Source organism: Aphelocoma coerulescens, chromosome 27 (genome assembly GCF_041296385.1).
Source record: "Aphelocoma coerulescens isolate FSJ_1873_10779 chromosome 27, UR_Acoe_1.0, whole genome shotgun sequence".
Lineage (NCBI taxonomy): Eukaryota > Metazoa > Chordata > Aves > Passeriformes > Corvidae > Aphelocoma > Aphelocoma coerulescens.
The window spans coordinates 6,561,949-6,584,569 of NC_091040.1; positions in this window are offsets into that span (position 1 = coordinate 6,561,949).

Below are 22,621 nucleotides of genomic sequence, written 5' to 3' on the forward strand. Positions count from 1 at the left end.
TTCATCCCTGCAATCCAGGGCTGAGTAAAAGCCTGGCAGTAAAATTCCCAATCCCCAAGTCAGTCTCCTCCTGGAGGGTTCAAAGAACTGGGCCATGGAAGAGGTTTGAGCAGAGCAGGACTGGTGGCCTGGAGATGGGCAGCTGTCCAGCAGGGCTGAAACAAGCCTGGGTCTGGCACACACGTCTGTGAACGCTCTGTCCCAGGGTTCGTTAAAAACCTCTTTCAGTTCGTCATGTTTTGTGAGTTCCTGGTTCTTCCCTACACCGTGTGAGAGTTTAAACCCCCCTGCCTACCCGGGGCTCCCGTTCCTAATGAACGTGATAAACAAAGGCTGCTCCTGCTTGGGTTTAATTCAAAAGCCCACATTTAATTTTAAGCACCCACGTTATTTTCAGCATCTGGGGTTGTTTGTGTCAGTGTAAGTTTAGATGCTTCCCTGCACTGGGATCTAAGAAAAAGACCAAGATCATTAGGAAAACCAAAGGGATTTTTGGTGTGGAGTGATAAGGCAGTAAGTGGCAGCAACACAACTATTTGTAGTCATCTGCCCACACTGCTGCTTAACCAGACTGAGATAAGTAATTGATGCTTATGTTTGCAAGCAATCATCTTGAAAATATTCTAATTTTACTAGATTTCAGTCCTGCTGGATCCAAAAAGGTCTTCTGTTAGAGCAATTCTGTGCATGCGTGTGCATATACTAGAACCTTTTCAGAAGTAATTCAGGAACCAAAGTTTCATCTTTCCTAGGTCTCACAATAAATGCCATTAAAAAAAAAAAAAAAAAAAAAAAAGTAGTTTGGTCCAGAATTTTATGCCTGAAATCCAACCAGAACACTGTGATGAACTCTATGGGGAAAAGGCAATGGGAAAATTTGATTGGCCAGAAGGAAAAACAAACAAAAATGTATTGGATAAATAGAAATACTAGTTTCAAATTGAAAACACAAAACATTTCAGCATGAAATAATCAGACCTGTCAGCTTTATAGCTGGGGAGAGGTTTTCCTTTGAAAATGAAAACACGGTGAAATTTCTAAAACCTCTGGAGGTCACAAAGTCAGTCCTACACAGCCAGGGGCAAAGTGCCAAGTACAGCTGATGCCCAGTGCTCTGCAGGGGCCTGAATCCAGCCCAGAAAAGGTTTATCTCCTCAGTAAGTTCAGGACTGAGATCTTCTCCCCAAGCTGCCAAGCCCTTTTCCACCATCAGCAACTGTATACCCGAAGTGTGTCCTGGCTTTGTGCATTTGGGATTAGCTGTCCTGCTTGAAGAGGCTGGGGACTCTGCCCTTAAATACTGCACTTTTGCTCCCATGCAGATTTTAGTTTTCAATATTCTTTACCTCCGTGCTGTGGAGTGGGTGCTCCACGGATCCACACGATGGGGCCAAGGGAGGACAGGCAGAGCAGAGCAGAATCGACCCTCTGTTGCGTGTTGGTATCCATGACAACCGCTCCTTTCTGTGCTCTCAGGAACTGCTCAAACTCTCCTCCTGCACCAGAGCCCCCCTTGCTGGGACTGCCCCCCTTGCTGGGGGTCTGAGGGAGCCAAAGGGCTGCATTCCTGTCCTGAAGACACGTGGGATGAGCTGGGGGTGGCACACAGGTGGGGTGCTCCAAAGGAAAATCTACTTAGTGCCTTCAGCACTCTGGCATCAGTGGCAATGGGCAGACATTCCAGAGGGTGAGGCATTGAAGCAATTTGGTCTAGTAGAAGGTGGCAGGAGGTGAAATGAGAGGCTCTTCAAGGTCCTTTCCAACCCAAACCATTTTATGACTCTAAGGACAGGTTCTGTGTCACAGACAGCTCCTGCCAAAAGGTACCAACAAAGTGAAAAACTCAGTCCTGACCCTTCCCGGAGGAGAATGCCTCTTTGGCAGTGCTTTGATCCCTGAGCTGGAGACAGCACTTCTCGAAGAAATGAGATGTAGAGATTTTTCTGTGCAGACAATAAATCACAGAAGCTATTCACTTTGAACTCACCCAAAATATGAATAAATACAGAGCTGCTCCACCATCTCAAGTGGAGGACAGAGCTAATTGTCTGAATGCTGATGGGCAAAGGGCTGTCTTGCCAGCTGCTGTCAGTAGGCAGCAATTAATTAAAAGTGTTCTGGTAAATTTTGCATATCTTTTCTTTCAAGCTCAAAAAGACCACGAACACTTGGTCTGCTCTTCCTCCTCCAAGGATACAGCACTTGCTGTCATATGCAAGATGCAGGAGATAATTAATGCACTTTGCTCACTGCTGAGGAGTTCTCAGCTGGACAGTGTCTTTTTTTGAGTATCATGCCTTAAAAGATGACAAATTAGAGAGGTCCCTGCCTGAACCACTCCCTCCACAGAACTGCGGGTCAAGTGTGTTCGGGTCAGGTCAGAAAAGGTTAAGGGGGCAGGGGTTACCAGTCCCAGAAAAAGTGTTTGATAAATGACTGTTCACATACACTGAAAGACAAGTGAGCACATCAGCATAATTTATAGAATCATAGATTAATGGGTTGGGTTGGAACTTAAAAACCGTCTAGTTCCAACCCCCTGCTTGGGCAAGGACACCTTCCACTAGACCAGGCTGCTCCAAGGTTTTCGGCTGGATGTTAGACTATCATGCAGTGAGAATTAAGTTACTGAACGTAATTAGATGATGGTGGGTGCTACCTGAAAAGGGTTTCTCTGAGGGTTTGCTGAGGGTTTAAGTTCTCAGAGAACCAGTGTTTGTCAGAAGAGTTGATTTTAAGTGAAACCACTTGGAGCTCAAGTTGCTGACCTCACCACCAGGTGCCCCAGTGGGTCTGTGCTCGGCATCACATTCTGAGGCAGCTTTGCTGGAGCTTTATTGTCCTGGGCAGGAAGGTACGGGGTTTCTTTGCACACTCCCTCTGGGATGTAATTAGAGGCTGTGATTATTTCAGCATTGCAGGGTTTGTTTTGCATTGCACAGACTTTGGGGGGTCAGACAGAGGATCTGATGGGGCACTGAGGTGGCTGGAGGAAGGAGAAGCCAAAGTCATCCACAGCCCTACTGCTGCACTTTTGTAATTTCTGCAGTTAGTGCAGAGCAGGCAAAGCAGTCACAATTAAAACAATACCTATTCAAGATAAAATTATAATTGCTGAGGTGTTTTTATGCAAATTTGGCAAAGCTGAATAGCCACCCTGAATCTCCTGGTGCAAAGGCTGTTCTCAACTATAATTATGGCTCAATGCAATACAATTTTCACATTTCTATTTTAGTTCTTTTTCATTTATTGCCTCTTTTCTGCTTTTTGTTGTTTTTAGGATGAGTTACATCCTGCTAAGAATGCTGTGAAGTCTCTTACAGTGATTTCTCTGTAGATGTTGAGTAAAATGCTTCCAGCCAGCTGAGAGAGACAGAGACACAGCTGGACTCTCCTGGCTGTTGTCCCTGGGCTGGACTGTATTTTGTGGTGCTCAGCTGGCCTTGAGTGACCACAATGGGCAGGTGGTGCCAGCAGCAGGTCCTTTCTGCAGCACTCTTCATCCAGCCCTTAAGTTTCCTCTGGCACATCTGACCCGCCACATCTGATTCTCCTGGAAAAAAATCCCCACAAAGCAATGTCTCACTTAACACAGTCAAGGGAGATGGGTGCTTTTCTGTCAAGATTCTCAAGCCTTTCCCCATGATACAGTCTACTCCATTATTTCCCCCATGCTCTTGCCCTGAGCAGGTTGATGGTTTGATCACTGCACTTGTTCACTTTTTTCTGCATTTGAAGCAGATGTTTCTGTGGTCACACGAGGCAAAGGGACAACTTGGCTGGGTAATGTTGCTACAAGCTAGAGAATATCAGCATCATATCCATTTCTCAGATGTTTGCTCTCACTTGACCTGACCACTCGCTGGGGAACTGCATGGGAACACCCTCCTCACCAAGAGGAATGTGTGGGTCCTCGAAGCCTGGTGGTCATGGTTGTGTGATTCAGAGAATCCCAGAACATCCTGAGCTGGAAGTGACCCACAGGATCATCAGGTCCAGCTCCTGGCCCTGCCCAGACACCCCAACAACCCCACCCTGGGCATCCCTGGCAGCGCTGTCCCAGCGCTCCTGCAGCTCTGGCAGCCTCGGGGCCGGGACCATTCCCTGGGGAGCCTGGGCAGTGCCCAGCACCCTCTGGGGGAAGAATCTTTCCCTGATATCCAACCTAAACCTCCCTGGCCCAGCTCCAGCCATTCCCTGGGTCCCATCCCTGGTCCCAGGGAGCAGAGGTTGGAGCTGCCCCTGGGGAGGAGCTGCAGACCCCAGTGAGTCTCAGTCAGTCTCCTCCAGCTGAACAAGCCAAATGACCTCAGCTGCTCCTCATGTGGCCTCTCCAGGGCCTTCCCCATATTCATAGTCCTCCTTTGGACACTTTCTAATAGCTTTATATCATTAAAAGCAATATATCCTTATATTCATATCCTTAAGAAAGCCATTACTCCCATCTAGAGAGCGGGAATGTTGGCTCTGAAGGGCAAGAAGTGCAGGTGTGGGTCTTAAAGCAGCAAGTGCAGTTCCAGTCTCCTGAGAGCAGTCAGGAATGTCTCACCATGGCTAATAGAGGCAAAGGCTCGCTTCTAGCAGAGTCTCCAAAAATATTCCACTGGGAACCGATTTGGGTCTGATAGCGTGGTTTGGCCCCCTGGGAAGCATCAAGTTGAAATGCAGCACTATAATTAACAGCTGACAGCTTAAATAATGAGAGGGAGCTGGGAGGCTGGGAACACATCCTCTCTCCCAGCAGAGCTGTGGGGGTGGGCAGGCAAGGCAAACACTGCCAGGAGGAATTCATGCCTGGGAGGGGGGATGTCAAACAGCTGTTGGCACAGGTTCTGATCCGGGCAGGAAACTTGGGAGCAACACCGTCACTTTGGCAGACAGGGGCTGCTGGAGGAACAAGGTCAGTTCAGCACAGAGGGGGCTGTCAGGAGGAACACGGTCAGTGTGGCACAGAGGGACTTCTGGGAAGAACACAATCAGTTCAGCACAGAGATCTTGTTACTGGTGTTTTTCCGTTCCACAGAACAGTGTGTACTGGGATGGAGTGATACTTTTGTCCTTCCCTTTTGGGAAGGTAAGAAGGACTCTCAGTGGAAGCAGCTGAGTTGTGATGAGTTTCCTGTTGCTGACCAGTGACACAACATTTGACTCCACTTCCCCAGTGACCCTGTGTCAGGAAACAAACCTGCTGTGGTTGAGCTGCAGCCAGGACACTGCTGCTCCACCAGCAACAGATGGGGAATGTGTTGGCCAGAGTATCTTCTTGAGCTTCTCTTCCCCTTCCCACCTGGGAGATAACTGCAAATGGGCAGGAATTCAGACTGCAATGTGTCGTCATCAGTTAAAGGCCTTTCTTTGTGTGTGATGGTCAGGTTGGTGTCCACATCAATGTCTTCCATTCCTCTTCCTCCCCTCCACCACTTCCATGACCACCAGTAGATGCTTCTCTCTTTCCTTCAGCCAGTCCCATGAGGAAAGGGAGAAAGCTGTGGCTGAGCCAAATGGTTGTATTTCACTGGGAAATAAGCAGATGGAACAAACAGATGGGAGAACAAAGCTATATATATATTTTTTTATTTTATTTTATTTTTTTTTTATTGCACAGATATTTAATAACCAATAAAATGGGTCCTGGACCACAAAAAAATCTCTGGCATGGTTGCCATGGCAATGTGCACACAATTCCAATGAGATGCAGGAAAGAAATCTTTTGTGTTGTTAGGAAGCTTTCTAAAATAAAAATAAATGAGATTTAAATGAGTGATTATGGCTGCCTCAAGGAGCACCTGCCAAAAGCTCTGGGCCAGACCATCTACCAGACTATGGTGGTTGTTTTTTGGGGTTTTTTTTTAATGCAGAGTGTCCTTTGTAGCCAAAGCTGAGGGACAAGAGGAAGAAGGAGTTGCCCTTGATTATTCAGGTATCAGCCTGAGGACACTGAAGTCTGCTCAGACCAAAGTGGGGTAAAATTTCAAGGCTTAAATGACATAAAAATCACAGATTTATAGAGATATGAGCCACTGCCTGCCCTGTGTTGGCCTGACATTGAGCTGATCGCTGCAAGTGGTAAAATGGTGAATTTAGTTATCTCTGAATTTTTCATCACTGAAGTCCTGGGAGAATGCAGTGTGTTGGATGATTGCAGTTGTGAGGCTGCAACGTGGGGCTTGTTGGAGCTTTCATGTACTGCCAACTATCCCTGTGAGAGATTGGAATAGGGTAGAAATTGTCAGTCTCACTATTTAATGGTTCTGGTTGTGGTGATATCACAGAATCATCCAGGTTGGAAAAGACCTCCAAGCCCACTGAGTCCAACCTGTGCCCAATCTCTACCTTGTCACCCGGAGCAGAGCACTGAGTGCCATGTCCAGCTGTTCCTTGGACACCTCCAGGGATGGGGACTTCACCACCTCCCTGGGCAGCCCCTTCCAATGCCTGACCACCCTTTCCATGGAGAAATTCCTGCTGATGTCCAGCCTGAACCTTCCCTGGCGTAGCTTAATACTAAGTCCTCTCATCCATCTCAGTCTGTCATCTCCTGTATCTGGGTTTGCTGGGCTCTCCATGAGTACATTCCCCAGGTGGCCAAATCTCTCTTTGTTTTTCCTTGGATTTTCACATCCCATCAGTCCCGACAGAAAGAGTTCTTGATCTCTTTCCTGGGAAACTTGTCACAGATATGTCACAGATTAACCACGGTCACAGTCTTTGCTTACTCAAGTGTCCTTCCAGAGTCGGATGGTGTTCCATGTTTGGGATCAGTACAGTTTCTTCATTACTGAGCATTACCCTGAGCCCTAAAAGCAGGATTCTGAACCTGCCCTTAGCTTCTGGCTGTGGTAACCTCTGAGATGCCTCAGGAGGTTCTCTGAGTCTCTTACACCGGTGCTGTGATGGAGCTGGCAGGGAGCTTTCACACAAATTAGTTGTTTCTGTTGTAGGAAGGACTGGGACAAAATGCACATCATTGGGACAAAACCCACATCACAGAATCACAGAATCATTAGGACTGGAAGGGACCTCTGAAGATCACCCAGTCCAACCCCTTGCCCAGGCAGGGTCACCTGGAGCAGGTGCTTGTCCAGGTGGGTTTGGAAGGTCTCCAGAGAGGGAGACTCCACGCCCTCCCTGGGCAGCTGTTCCAGGGCTCTGCCACCCCCCATGGAAAGAAGTTCTTCCTCATGTTGAGGTGGAACCTGTGTTTTAGTTCATGGCTATTGCTCCTTTTCCTGTCCCTGGGCACCACCAAAAGGAGTCTGGAACCATCCTCTGGACATCACTCAGGAGCTTTTGAGTACTGCCAGCTCTTTCTGTGTCAAGAGAGGGGACTCTTCAGGAACCACAAACCTTCTGCTGTCCTCAAAACTGGCATTTGCTCACTGGGAAGTGGATTGGAACCTCCCTGGGGTAAGATCTCTGAGCATTGAAACTTTTGGTGTTGCCATCTGGGAGTACCTGCCTCTGCCTGCCCAGGCTGGAGTTGGAAACCGAGGAGGGAAGACTGGTGTAGTTTTTATCCCTATCCCTTTTTCCTGCACTGAGGGAAGCAGGACACAGCTCCCAAGGTGTGGATTAGACATGCCACACCTCCCTAGGGGACAGGGGGAGGCAGGCAGCAGCCTGGCTGTGGGGAGGCGGGCAGGGAAGTGATGTTTATTCAGAGCAAGGAACCGAGCTCTGCGTGGGAAGGGAGCTGTGAAGTGTGACGCTTTGGGTGGATGAATCCTGGGCAGACTTTCTTAGAATAGACCAGCTGGAGGTGATGGGAAATTAAAGCCATGGATATGGGTCTGCCTGCCACTCCCAGCAGGGCTACTGGGGCTGGGTGTGCATGATGCACACAAGTGCTGGGGCTGGGCCATTTAGCAGGGTCTCTTCCCCTGCTTGGTGCCTCATCGGGGCCCTTCCCACCACTCCTGTGCTCTGCAGATACTCATCCACACAGCTACTCCCAGAGCCTCTGGGAACCAAAGGGCTGTCTGAGCTTCAGCAAACCCGGCTGCTGGCAAGTTTCACACTCTGCTGATCTGCTCTGTGGCTGCTTCCATGAGGGAAAGAGGGAACTGTTGGCTTTGTGAGCATATGGCTGCTGGATGAAAGCCCACACTAATTCCTCAGTGGCAGCCACCCATTGAGCCATTCCTTTCACTTTTCCAAGACTGTAGAACACCTTAGTTGCAGAAGAAATAGGTTTGTGTCACTGCACCCAGGACTCCTGTAGATTTCCAGGCAACAGGAAAATCTGTCAGGTAAAACACCAGACTTTTTTTGCAGGAATTTTCTGCCTGGGCAGCCCAGCACACTGAAGGAAGTGACAGGTATGGGTACAGAAAAGTAGGACCTTTTACCCTGGAAAGCAGACTGGGATCATCTTAAAGGTGGTTAAAACTGGTGATCCCACTGCAGGAATCTAACAGCATCATGTAGAGCTCGGGGTCTCTCACCCACATAGCTTTTTCCAGTCCAGAACCAGCCTGCTCCCCTGCACACAAAAGGCATCAACACCAAGCCCTCCAGGACTTCTCTGGGTCTGGGGCTCACAGTGTGCAGGCTTGAGAGAGTTGGGGTAATGTTTTGGGGTGACTTTATGATGTGTATCCCATATTGCTGCCCTATGCCCAGAAATTAATTTTTGTACCTTTCTATGCCTTTAAACTGAGCCTGAGAGGGAGAAGGAAAAACTGAGTAAAACTTTTTCAAAGCAGTTTGCAGCTTGTTCAAGGTCACATAGATATAGAGACTTTTTTTTCAGCTGCGGCAGGAGAGTGGGAGGGAAGGGAAGCACCCAGCTTGCTTCTTCTTTCCAGACAGCTTTCAGCAGTTTTTTTTTCTTAGCTCTTTTTCCTTCAGAGAGTTGAACTTTTGTTTTCCTGGGACTTCGTGTTTTTCCCCTTTTCTCTCTACTGGACAGCTCCAACATCAGAATACATTGGGAGCCCACCACAACCCAGCTCTGAGGAGGGGGAGAGAGATCTACAGAAGGACTCTGAAATTTTCCCAGGTTTCTCTCAGCAGGGCGAGGGGTTTTATTATTTAGCATTATTATCCTTTTCCCATGTGTTTGGTAAATAGTTTTTATCTCCTTCACTTTCCTTTGAGGAAAATTTATTTTATCCCGAACCTGGTGGGGGAGGGGTGGTTGTGCTTTCCCTCAGAGGATATATTTCTAAATTTGACCACACCGGCACAAATTTAGTGGCGCCCAACTGCATGGCTCAAAAGAAAGTGAAAAATCCTGTGCTAATTACATTTTGGTTTGAATTTACTTATTCTGTGTTGGGGTAAAATAGTCACCATGTTGTTTGAGTTCATGATGTCTCTCTGGCTCGATGTACTCATGTCTTTCTGGTCCTTAGGCTTCATTGAGGTACTGGTGCTTTTTTGGTCCCTAGGGTTGTTTGCCTATCCACAACTTGCTCCAATCTTGTCCCTGATACGTAAATTTTACAGAGGAGTGAGATGAATTCGGATTTCTATCTTCCTGTGCTCAGTGATAATGATTTATAGGAAGTTGACAGAGGTACAGGCAGCTGTTCGAAGTGTGTATGATATGTGGTTTCTCCGTCCTAACCCCAGTCCTAGCTTCAGTAGCCTGTTTTGGGAATTTATTAGTAATTGCCACCAGATTGTTAGAGGAGGAGGAGACGGGATTTCCCTTCCCTTTAAATTTGATAGGTTATCTTTTGAGAATGTTCAGTTTCCCCTGGATGTTAAAGTTACCCTCCTCCTGGTATTTAATCTGGTAATCTTCCTCCATGTGATTCACAGCTTGTGTAGAATGAGAGCTCAGATTTCCAGGGTGACTGCCAAGACACCTGACCCAGAAGTGGAAAATCCTGAGTGGGGTGGGGACTGGGAGGATATGGGCCAAATCCTGAAGAAATTCTCTGACCCAATAGTTTGGGATTTCCTGTCTGAACAAATTCAGAAACCAGCTGAGGTGGGAAAGATCTGAAAGAGAAATATAATGACAATTCCAATGAGAACAAGCTCCTTGCAATATGTTGGGCTTTGGCATATGCCTATCGCACACTGCAGCAGGTAATGGTAGAGAGGCAGGAAGATCAATCAGCAAAGCCTGCAGCCACCCCAGTCACTCAGGCTGCAGCCAAACCAGACAGCAAGCCCAAACCAGATGGAGAGTCTAAGCCACTGACAGTGGCTCCTGTCACGAGGAAAAAGCACACAATCAAAACTGATCACCCAGTGAAAGATGAGGATAATGGAGGGAAAGGAACCTCAAAAGATGCAGGGGAAGGAACCTCAAAACCACCAACTGACTCAGGCACATAAACCATTACTGAGTCTATGTCCATAAAGGACCTTCACAGCCTAAGAAAGGATTACACCCGACACTCAGATGAATCCATAGTAAGTTGGATGGTCCGTATTTGGGATGCTGCAGGTGATGATGTGATGCTGGACGGTGCTGAAGCGAGGCATTTGGGATCCCTGTCATGTGATCCAGTGATTGACCAAGCGATGATAAGGGGGGCTGACTCTGTGTCTCTGGAGACGGGTCTTGGATGGTGCAAGGGATAGATATCTGTGCACAGATGATCTCTACATGCAGCAAACCCAGTGGAAGACCATAGAACAAGGGATCCAGTGCCTGAGAGAACTAGGGGTGGTAGAGATTGTCTTCACAGATGACCCAGGATTGAGGAGTCCAGACCGGGTCAGAGTTATTCCATATATGTGGCAAAAACTCATACAACTTGGGCCACAGGAATACGCTTCTGCTTTAGCAATAAGGAAACCAGACTACGGTGTGAATGAGACTGTGCAGGATATAGCAGTGAAGCTCTGAGCATATGCAGATTCCGTGCGTGGCCCAACACATGCACACAGCTGTGGAAACACGTATGCAGAAAATGGAAGATAAGATGGAGAAGAGTCTCCAGGAGATTAAGAAGGAGATCGAGGAGGGCCTTCTCCAAATCTCAGCAGTACAGATCAGAGATTCTGATACCAAACGTGGACATTCCCAAGAGAGAAAGTACATCCCACGAAGTGAGCTGTGGGATTTCCTGTGTGATAGTGGGGAAAACGTGGAGGTGGGAATGCTCTGGCAGCACGAGTGCGTGAATTGAAGGAGCGCAAGTCTCAGAAAGGAAGTTCTACCAAAAAGGAAGTAGCTCCAGTTGCCTGTAGTCAAACTGCTGGAAATGATGGAAAAGACAATGACATGTCTGATTCCCATGAAGGAGCCTCTAAGATGCAGGCCCAGGGAAAGAAGGATAACCAGGCATAGAGGGGCCCTGCCTCTAGCCAGGTAGAGGTCAGGGAAAACCGTGGTTTTTGGACTGTGTGGATTCGTTGGCCTCGTACATCAGAACCACAAAAATATGATGCCTTGGTTGACACTGGTGCGCAGTGTGCAATAATCCCATCGCAGCATGCGGGGGTAGAATCTCTTTCTATTGCTGGTGTAACAGGTGGATCACAAGATTTGACCTTGGTGGAAGCTGAGGTGAGCCTGACTGGAAATGGGTGGAGGAGACATCTCATTGTGACTGGCCCAGAGGCCCCGTGCATTTTGGGCATAGACTTCCTCTGAAGCGGGTATTTCAGAGACCCAAAGGGACTCAGGTGGGCTTTTGGAATAGCTGCTGTGGAGACAGAGGGCATTAAGCAATTGAACACTTTGCCTGGGCTATCAGAGAACCCATCTGCAGTCGGCCTTCTGAAGGTGGAAGAACAAAGAGTACCAATTGCTACCTCGACAGTGCATCGCCGACAGTACCGGACAACTCGAGATGCTGTGATCCCCATCCACAAGATGATCCGTGAGCTGGAGAGCCAAGGGGTGGTCAGTAAGACCCACTCACCCTTCAACAGCCCCATTTGGCCTGTGCGCAAATCGGAAGGAGAATGGAGATTGACTGTGGACTATCGTGCCTTGAATGAAGTGACTCCACCGCTGAGCGCTGCTGTGCCGGACATGTTGGAGCTCCAGTATGAGCTGGAGTCCAAAGCAGCGAAGTGGTATGCCACTATTGACATTGCCAATGCATTTTTCTCCATTCCTCTGGCAGCAGAGTGCAGGCCTCAGTTTGCCTTCACCTGGAGGGGCGTGCAGTACACCTGGAACCGACTGCCCCAGGGGTGGAAGCACAGTCCCACCATCTGCCACAGACTTATCCAGACTGCACTAGAAAAGGGTGAGGCTCCAGAACATTTGCTGTACATTGATGACATCATTGTGTGGGGTGTCATACATGAAATCCCTTATTAGCTTGGTCTTTGCATGTTAAGTGCCTCAATTAGTTAATTTTGAGTTAAGCAGCTCTTTTAATTGAATGATAAAGTTAACCCATCAACCCAGGTACAAAAATCAAGCCTTATTATTATGGTTTTCACTATCAAGCTTCATTATTAGTGTTCTCACTTGTTCAAAACAGTGCATTTGCACTAGTCCCAGTTAAAATTCCCAGTTAAAAGTTTCCTAGTTAAAAATCACTTTTTCACACTTCAAACCACTTGCACACTGTAAGAGTTGTTTCTCCTATGTTCATTGTCTGCTTTTGTGGATGTTTTGGGAGGTATTAGATGTATTTTAGTATGTTTTTAAGTTTTTGCTTTGCACTTTAGTCTCGAGACTAACTCCAAAACCCCAGTCCTAACAGCCAATTGCTGTTTTTTTAGCCCCATAGCCGTTATTCTGCAAGTAAGCTCCATAGCAACCTGAATCTTAATGAGGGCATGTTACCACCCTTAATTCAGCTGTTACCACCCCCCTGACAACGACAAACTATTGGTAGACAGAGATGATCTGTCAAAAGGAAAGCACCAATCACTTTGGACCAAAGGGGTGTGCTGTGGGCGGGCTGTGGGTGGGCTGTGGGCGGACTGGGGCGGAGCAAAGGCACTATAAAACAATGATGCAACCCTCGGAGGAGAGACCCCTGCAGATTAGCTGTAGTGGACACCAGTGCTAGGTACTTAAGCCTTACTCCTTTTAAGGAGCTTTTAATAATTTTTTTTTGACTTTTGGATTAGCTAAAAGTCAGCCCAGCACTGCAAGTTCTTCCATCAGAGGTCCAGTGCTGTATAAGCCTGAAGATCTCTAATCCCTGCGCTCCTGGGGCATACCTCCTGAGCCACTAGGATCCCAAATTTTTATATTTTTTTCTAATTTCTGTAATTTTTCAATTTTTCAGTTTTAATAAATTATTTTAATTTTTTTCTAAGAGTTGTCTCATTCCTCACATGGGGGAACACCGCAACAGAAGTGTTTGAGAAGGGAGAGAAAATCATCCAGATTCTCCTGGAAGCCGGTTTTGACATCAAGAAGAGCAAAGTCAAGGGACCTGCCCGAGAGATCCAGTTGCTGGGAGTAAAGTGGCAAGATGGACGACATCAGATTCCCACTGAGGTCGTTAATAAGATCACAGCAATGTCTCCACCAAGCAACAAGAAGGAGACACAAGCTTTCCTAGGTGCCATAGGCTTTTGGAGGATGCATATTCCTGAGTACAGCCAGATTGTGAGTCCTCTTTACCTGGTTACCCGCAAGAAGAACGGTTTCCATTGGGGTCCTGAACAGCAACAAGCTTTTGCCCAGATCAAGCAGGAAATTGCTCATGCAATTGGCCCAGTCAGGACAGGACCTGAGGTGAAGAATGTGCTCTACTCTGCAGCTGGGAGCCATGGTCTGTCCTGGAGGCTTTGGCAGAAGGTGTCTGGTGAGACTCAAGGTTGACCACGAGGATTTTGGAGTCGAAGCTACAGAGGGTCTGAAGCCACCTACACTCCAACAGAGAAGGAAATCTTGGCCGCCTATGAAGGAGTCCAAGCTGCCTCAAAAGTAATCGGCACTGAAGCACAACTCCTCCTGGCACCCCAACTACCGGTCCTGGGGTGGATGTTCAAAGCAAAGGTTCTCTCTACCCATCATGCCACCAATGCCACATGGAGCAAATGGATCGCTCTCATCACACAGCGCGCCCGTATCAGAAACCTGAATCACCCTGGGATTTTAGAAATAATCACAAATTGGCCGGAAGGTGAAAACTTTGGCCTCACTGATGAGAAGAACAAGAACAAGTGACACGTGCTGAAGAAGCTCCACCATACAACCAACTGCCATTAGAAGACACACGCTACGCTCTTTTCACCGATGGTTCTTGTCGCATCGTAGGGATGAAACGAAAGTGGAAAGCAGCCGTATGGAGTCCCCCATGACGGGTTGCAGAAGCTACTGAAGGAGAAGGTCGATCAAGCCAACTTGCTGAACTCAAAGCTGTTCAACTAGCCCTGGACATTGCTGAAAGAGAGAAGTGGCCAAAGCTCTACCTCTACACTAATTCATGGATGGTAGCCAATGCTCTGTGGGGATGGCTGGAAAAGTGGGAAAAAGCTAATTGGCAGTGTAGGGGAAAACCAATCTGGGCTGCTGAAGAGTGGAAAGACATCACTGCCAAGTAAGAAAGCTGGTTGTGAAAGTCCGCCATGTAGATGCCCATGTCCCCAAGAGTAGGGCTAATGAGGAACACCAAAACAACAAGCAGGTAAATCAGGCTGCAAAGATAGAAGTGTCACAGATAGACTTGGACTGGAAACACAAGGGAGAGTTATTCCTAGCTCAATGGGCCCATGATGCCTCAGGTCATCAAGGTAGAGATGCCACCTATAAGTGGGCACGAGACCGAGGGGTGGATCTAACCATGGACAGTATCTCCTAGGTGATCCATGATTGTGAGACATGCACTGCGATCAAACAGGCCAAGCAGGTGAAGCCCCTGTGGTGTGGTGGGCGGTGGTCCAAATACCAGTTTGGGGAGGCCTGGCAGATGGATTGCATTACACTGCCTCAAACCCGCCAAGGCAAGCGCTATGTGCTCATGATGGTAGAAGCCACCACAGGATGGCTGGAGACCTACCCTGTGCCTCACGCTACAGCCCAGAACACCATCCTGGGCCTGGAAAAGCAAGTCCTTTGGAGGCATGGTACACCTGAGAGAATTGAGTCTGACAATGGGACTCACTTCAAGAACAGCCTTGTAAATACCTGGGCTAGGGAACATGGCATTGAGTGGGTGTACCACATCCCTTACCATGCACCAGCTGCAGGCAAAGTGGAACGGTGCAATGGATTGCTGAAAGCCACCCTGAAGGCACTGGGTAGGGGAACTTTCAAAAATTGGGAGCAGCATCTGGCAAAGGCCACCTGGTTAGTTAACACCCGAGGTTCCACCAATAGAGCTGGTCCAGCCCAATCTGAATCCCTGCATACAGTAGATGGAGATAAGGTCCCAGTAGTGCATGTCAGAGGTCTGTTAGGAAAGACCGTGTGGATAAATTCTGTCTCAAGTACAGACAAACCCACCCGTGGGGTTGTCTTTGCTCAGGGACCTGGTTGCACATGGTGGGTAATGCAGAAAGATGGAACAACACGTTGTGTACCGCAGGGAGATCTGATTGTTGTGTGAAAACCACCTGTAATGTGGAATGCCTGTGTACCACTGCTTGCTGCGTGTCACTGTCGCCGTTTGTACATAGCTGTATATATATATATATGTATTAATGTGTATGTAGAATTAGAATATATTAGTTTGGGCATTGAGCCAACAATATGGGATAAGAGGTGGAATGTCGGGGTGACTTTCAGATGTGTATCCCATATCACTGCCCTATGCCCAGAAATTAATTTTTGTACCTTTCTATGCCTTTAAACTGAGCCTGAGAGGAGGAAGGAAAAACCGAGCAAAACTTTTTTGAAGCAGTTTGCAGCTTGTTCAAGGTGTTGGGGTTTTAGGAGTTCTCCTGGGGTTTTTTTATGTTAAAGGAATTTTCCCAATACATGTTGCTAGGGGGACAAATTGATGAGTGCTTAAGAAAAACAAAAGACCTGGCCATTGCAGGTGGGGTGCATCTGGCTACTCTTTTGTTTCACCTGGGTGTGTGGACAGTCAGTCCACAGCGTTTGGACAGAGAGGGACGCTGCTTCTTCAGCTGCTTTCCTCCTACCAGAGAAACCCCGGGATCCCAAGCCGGCCTTCCCTGGCCCGCTGGGAGCCGGGCTGCGGCTGCCCTGCCCCTGCCGTTGCTTCGAGCCTTCGCTACTCTGTAGCCCCGCACACCCTGCCTGCCCAGACCTCCAGGGGGTTCCCAGCGCAGCTCCTGAGGTTGGATACATCTCGTCTGCCACCTGGGATTTGTGCTCGTCCCTGCCGTTCCAGCCTGTTGTTCCTGAGGGTCCGGCTGGACACCAGGATCAGCTGCCCGGGGTTTGTGAACCCTTTGTTCCATCCCTTCCCAGATCCCAGGGCACCGGTGCCGCGTGCTCCCCGAGCTCGCTCCGGAGCGCCCCCTGCAGCCGTGGGGGAACCATCACACCTGCCCTGCTCACCGGGAGCCGCCAGCACCCCTGCCGGCTGCGAGCGGAACTGCACCCGAGGGGAAAGGGCCTGACAGCCGAGAAGGCTGGGACTGGGTTTGTGTTTGCTGTTACTGCCACAGTTATTGCTGTTTGTTTGACTGGTTATACACATACAGATATATAATAGTAAAGAACTGTTATTCCTATTTCCCACATCTTTGCCTGAAAGCCCCTTGATCTCAAAATTATAATAACTCGGAGGGGAGGGGGGTTGCATCTGCCATTCCAAGGGAGGCTCCTGCCTTCCTTAGCAGACACCTATCTTTCAAATCAAGACACAAGGTCACATAGATATAGCGACTTTTTTTCAGCTGCGGCAGGAGAGCGGGACGGAAGAGAGGCACCCAGCTTGCTTCTTCTTTCCAGCCAGCTTTCGGCAGGTTTTTTTTCCTCATCTCTTTTTCCTTCAGAGAGTTGAACTTTTGTTTTCCTGGGACTTCGTTTTTTCCCCTTTTCTCTCTGCTGGACGGTTTCAATATCAGAATACATAGGGAGGACTTTCCACTGAGGCCTTGGCCCTGGAGGTGGGCCCACCATGACCCAGCTCTGAGGAGGGAGAGAGAGATCTACAGAAGGACTCTGACATTTTCCCGGGTTTCTCCCAGCAGGGTGAGGGGTTTTATTATTTAGCATTATTATCCTTTTCCCATGTGTTTGGTAAATAAATATTTTTTATCTCTTTCACTTTCTTTTGAGGAAAATTTATTTTTTCCCGAACCTGGTGGGTGAGGGATGGTTGTGACCTGCCTTCTCTCAGAGGATCTATTTCTAAATTTGACCGCACCGGCACAGGTAATTCAGCCTGCTCTGGAGAGGCCTTACAGCCCCTTCCACAGCACAGGGCCCCCAGGAGAGCTGGAGAGGGACTTTGGACAAGGGCCTGGAGGCACAGGACACAGGGAAATGGCCTTAAGCTGAAGGAGGGTAGGTTTAGACTGATATGTGGAAGAAATTCTTTACCATAAGAGTGGTGAGGCCCTGGCAGAGGTTGCCCAGAACAGCTGTGGCTGCCCCTGGATCCCTGGAAGTGTCCAAGGCCAAGTTGGATGGGGCTTGGAGCAGCCTGGGATAGTGGAAGGTATCCCTGCCCCATGGCAGGGGGTAAAATGGGATGATCTGTAAGATCCCTTCCAACCCAAACCATCCTATGATAGTGTGATTCTGTGATAGTGCTTCCTCACAAAATTCCATGTTATAGGCTCCTTAGGATATCTGAAAGAATTGTTCTGAGAAGATTCTTTAAAAGCTGACCTACCCAAATGTGAATGAACTAGCAACAGCTGGAATCTCTATTCCCTCATGCTCTTTGTTTCACAGACTGCAAGGACCAGTGTTTAATGCACAATTTGATATTATCACTCATTTATCTTAATACAGAAAATTGTCAAAAGAAAACAGAGGAGAGGGAGGAAGAAGGGGGAGAGGACTCATGATGGTTGGCAGCAAATTTTAATTCTATTTTGGCAGACGAAGAGAGTTATTCAGGGAAATCTTGCCCTGAAATACAACAGAGCCTGCCCTGCACCAACCAAGGTGGGCAAACAGGTGTGGAATTTGCATCTTCTTCCTCACCACAAGGCTGAGCACCTAGGGGTGAGAACAGGCACACTGGGTCCAACTGAAGGGTTTGGGGCTTGGCACTGCCTGTGGCACTGCTGCTTCTTGAAGCACATGAGTAACAGGCCCAGATGGATGGCCCAGCTCTGCTTATACAAGTTCCTTCAGCAGGAAAAGCAGATCAGGGATTGTTCTGCAGCTGAAAAATGCTGATGAGGAGATCTTAGTGAGGGCTTCTCACCCTACATGGAGCCTGTCAATGGCTTTGGTTCCACAAAGAGGCATAGATACTGAAGGGTGCAAAAATACTGATCCTGTCACACCTGCTGATTCATCATCTCTTTTCAGTTCCACCTTTCTAGTCCTTTGCAGTGGTTTGGTTCAAAATCCATTACTTACTTATTTTCCTTCTGTAAGATAAGAATTAAGATAAAGCAAAGCAGGCACAAAACTTTAAAGAATATAAAGACGTTTATTAGCAGAACTAAAAGAAAAAAAATCAGACTAAACCTTCAGAACACTTCTCTTCCCCCCACCTCTCTTCTCTTCTCCCACTGACAATGTAAAGAGACAAAACTTAGGATTTTTCCAGTCAGTTTACCACCTCTATACTAGTCTTTCTTCAGCTCACTTAGGGAGAGGAGTCTCTCTTGCTCATGCTATGGAGGCATCTCCACAAGAAAAAGTTCTCTCATGGCTTCAATGTCACAGCAAGACAGCCGCCCGGGTTGGTTCTCTGCTTGCACTTCAACTTCCCTCGACTTACAGCTTTCCCCACAACTGCTTTTGAGGGTTCAATCTTGAGCTACTGGGGTACCATTTTAAGGATGAGCTGTTCAGAAGCAAAGGTTCTCTTCACCCATCTCTGGGAGCATCTTCATCTCTAGGAACAGAGGTTTTCTCCTTACCCGGGAGCAAGGGTCCTCATCACTTTCATTTCTCTCTGTTCAAGCTTCTCATCAAATTACAGCTACTTCAACATTTGCTCATTTCAGCACAGGTACTTTTGCTCACAATTGCAATTTGAACGCTCCACCCCGCTATGCTTCATGAAATTACAACAGGTACTCTGATGTATCATAGTCCATCACCATAGCCTTACAAAAGAGTTTCAGCTTCTAGGTTCAAAGCATCTCCTCTTTCTCCTCTCTCTGGGCTTTGGCTTTTCCTTCTTCACTGACTTCGGTGTCCCTATGGTGTTTTCTTTACGTGCCCTCACTTTTCCTCCTCCTCTGACTTGGGAGAGGATTGATGTCTGCAGGCTTCATCTGCTCTGGAGGAATCTTACAGCACTAAAAGGGTACATCTCACCCAGGCCTTGCAGCTGGAATTCGTTTATCGCTGTTGGTCACATAATCTTTGCCAGGCAGCGGCCTCAGGTGAATTTCAGCCGCACTAGGCAAGGGCCAGCTGGGCCAAGCCGTGCTGCGGAGCCGCCTGCATGGAGCAGGGCTGCAGGGGCCACCTGCATGGAGCAGGGCTGCAGGGGCCACCTGCATGGAGCAGGGCTGCAGGGGCCACCTGCATGGAGCAGGGCCGCAGATGGAACAGGGTCGCACGGCTCCAGGGTGGCTGTCTCCCGGCCAGCCCAGCCCGCACTGAGGGGGCTGTGCCAGGTGTCCAGCGAGCAGAAGCGGCTGAGATCTCAGCCAAGCCATGCCGAGCAGGGCCCAGCCCGGCCCTCTGGGCCACGCTGCGGGCCCCCAGTTATCTATCCGAAAGCCAGAAGCAAGAGAAGCTTTCCCAGGCTTTGTTCATTCTTGAATGTGGATCACAGAGGCGTGTCAAGCTTCTTAAGTGGCTTAACAAAGTTGCCAATATTCAAACCAGCCACTTGATTGGTTCTGTCGGGTCTAGAGGAATCTGTAAGCACCTCTTTGCAAGAGAATCACTTCCATGGCTGATGGAGCCCTCTTTAACTAAAAACCCAAACTATGCGAAGCCATGACATCCTTGAAGAGTGAAGCACAAGTGGTATGTACCTCTTCCAGGACTGGGACTGTTGTCCCTTCTGTGTGGCAGCATGGAGAAAGATGAAGATCTGGGTGCTGTCCCCAAGCTCTGTGTCCTCACAGCCCTGCTCTCAAAGGACCCATCACCCGGGGGCACATCCCTGTGATCCCTGATATTGCTCCATGCTCTATGTCTAGGAGGCTGAGCTCCAGGGTCCACTGAGCAGCTCAAGGGAGGGTTTTGGCTCCTGGCACAGCTCAGCCTCAGCTCCTGCTCCCTAGCACCTGCTGCAGATGCTGGGGCCTGGCTCTTATAGCACCGAGTTATTCCCCTAGGGCCAGGCAGGTACAACACAGGAACGAGTTTCTTTTCTGCTGCCAGTGCTGCCTCTGTGGGTAAAAGAAGCCTGGACATGGGTTGGCATTGCTTTTATGCACTCCCACATATGTCTCCCTGCACAGCAGAACAATGCTGCAGAATAATGACCAGGCTTTTCTAGGGAGGTCTGAAATACCCCCTGGCCTCTTCTGCCACTTGGAGGAAGCTGTGGATCTGCCCACCCCTATGTGTCCTTGTTCCTGAGCCCCTGGATGACTGTGGAGTGACCCAGGGAGGTGGCAAGGGCAGAGTGTGTGTTTAACTATGAGCAGGCTGCTCACTGTTACAGGTCTGTTCTGTCCAGAGAGGATGAGAGAGCTGAGCGTGCTCCCAAAAGCCTCAAAGCATCCCTGTTCCCCCACACACCTGTCTGTGGCACAGAGTGCCAGCATCCTTCTGCTCCCTCCACAGAGCCACCCAAGACAGGCAGGGAAGGCCCCAGTCTTGCTCCTGGGGGGAGCAGGGAGGATGTTGGAACTGTAAATAGAAAGTAATTTCCATTTCAATGCTCCTGCTCCAGACTGGGCCTGGGTGTGTGGGTGCAGACCAGCTCCTCTCTTCCTCTCCCTGCTTTGGGCAGCTTCTCCACAGAATTTTCCTGTCATTACTTCTGTCCTGTGTCACCTCCCTATCTGCCCACAACTGTCTCTATTGCTTTACTCTCCTGAACTATCTCTAAATGGGGCTTGAGTTACTCCTGGAGGGCTTTGAGGAGGCAGCGAGCAGAGCCCAGCACACCAGTCCAAAGCAGAGCTGCTCATCCTTCACTTGTGGTCTCCTGCTCCTCAGGGCTGGGAACCTGGAAGCTGCTGTGCTGAGCCCTTTGGGGCTCCCTAAGTCTACGAGGGCTCCCAGCACACAATGGAAATGAGACCAGTTCATAACTGTCACCTCATGATTTTTTTTGTTGATTTTTCACCAGCCTCTCAGAATTTGGTTTCTCTTATCTTAGGAAAAGTGCCTCAAACACCAGTGATCCCCGCTGCTCAATGCCATGACCTTGAATTCAGGATCTGAATTCAGGGATCCCTGAACTCAGGGAGACTCTGTCCATCACAGGCAGGGAGAGACAGGAGAGCCTCCGAGACCATGTATCTGTCCAGCCCTTCTTGTCTGTCTACCTGCTGCCAAGGCAGAGGACTGTGAGCTCTCCTCATGGAAAAACAGAGGGAGAAGGGGGAGAACTGCCAAATGCAACATGGCAGAACAGGAGGCAGATAGAGGCCGTGCCAACAGCAGTGTCAGTCACTCCTTCTGCACCAGGCAGGTTGAGAAAGGAGCTGGATCCTGGCAGCTGAGATGGCGGCAGAAGCGTCTCCTCCTGCGGGGCAACAGAGCCCAAGGGTGGGGCAGCAGCCACCCACACAGGCTGGTGGGTTCATGCCTGTTTCCCTGTGCGAGGCTGCTCCTGCTTCCTCCAAGGTACAACCCAAGGAACAGCAGTTCACAGTCACCAGCTTCCCTGTGCTCCTCTTCTCTTGCTGAGTGTGCTCTTCCTGCTGAATCCTCACTGGATGTCAGGGATCTGGGGCTTCATCTCTCACTAGCCCAGCCCTCCATAACACTGCCATGATGTTTGTGCCCCAGGAGGGGAGGAGAGAGGTCTCTTGCCCAAAGATCCTGAGTGACATGTGCAAAGGGGGAGGAGAGGCTGCAGCACATCAAAGAGTTTCATGGAATCATGGGATGATTTGGGTGGGAAGGGACCTGAAATGCCATCCAGTTCCAGCCCCTGCCATGGGTAGGGTCACCTTCCACTAGACCAGGTTGCTCTAGGCCCTGTCCAACCCAGCCTTGTTTCAGAAACAGACTTTTATCAAAGCTCTGGCTTGCTCAGGGTCCTCTACATGCAGCTGGCATTGAGCCCATAGGAGAAGACCCAGGACTGGTCACCAGCTGGCAGGAGGACCCACGGGCCAAGTTTTCCTGGCCTATCTAGCTCTTTGGAGCAGAACAAACAACCTGGGCCAGTGCCACTGCAGGAGGTTCTGAGCAGGGCTCACAACCAGGGAGCTCTGCAAGAGCAAACACTCCTCTCAAGCATCAGCCCACTTCTGAGCCCCTTCTTTGGCACGAATCTCTGTAGGTGAAGGCTTTGATGAAGGTCACAAAGCATCAGAAACCTAGGGGAGAAATGTATGTGAGGTGGCCAGCACCTTGCTCCACCTTCTGCTGTCTCCTCAGCTCTGGCGTGTGCTGGCAGCACATCCCATCCCCAAACACCGCCTCCAGCGCAGGAGACAGCAGAGGAGGAAACATGGAGGTGACATAAAAAACAGCATTTGCTTTCTTGGCCATCTGTCACAGTGTCTCTGCCGCCTTCCCAAATACATCCCAGCTCAGCACTGG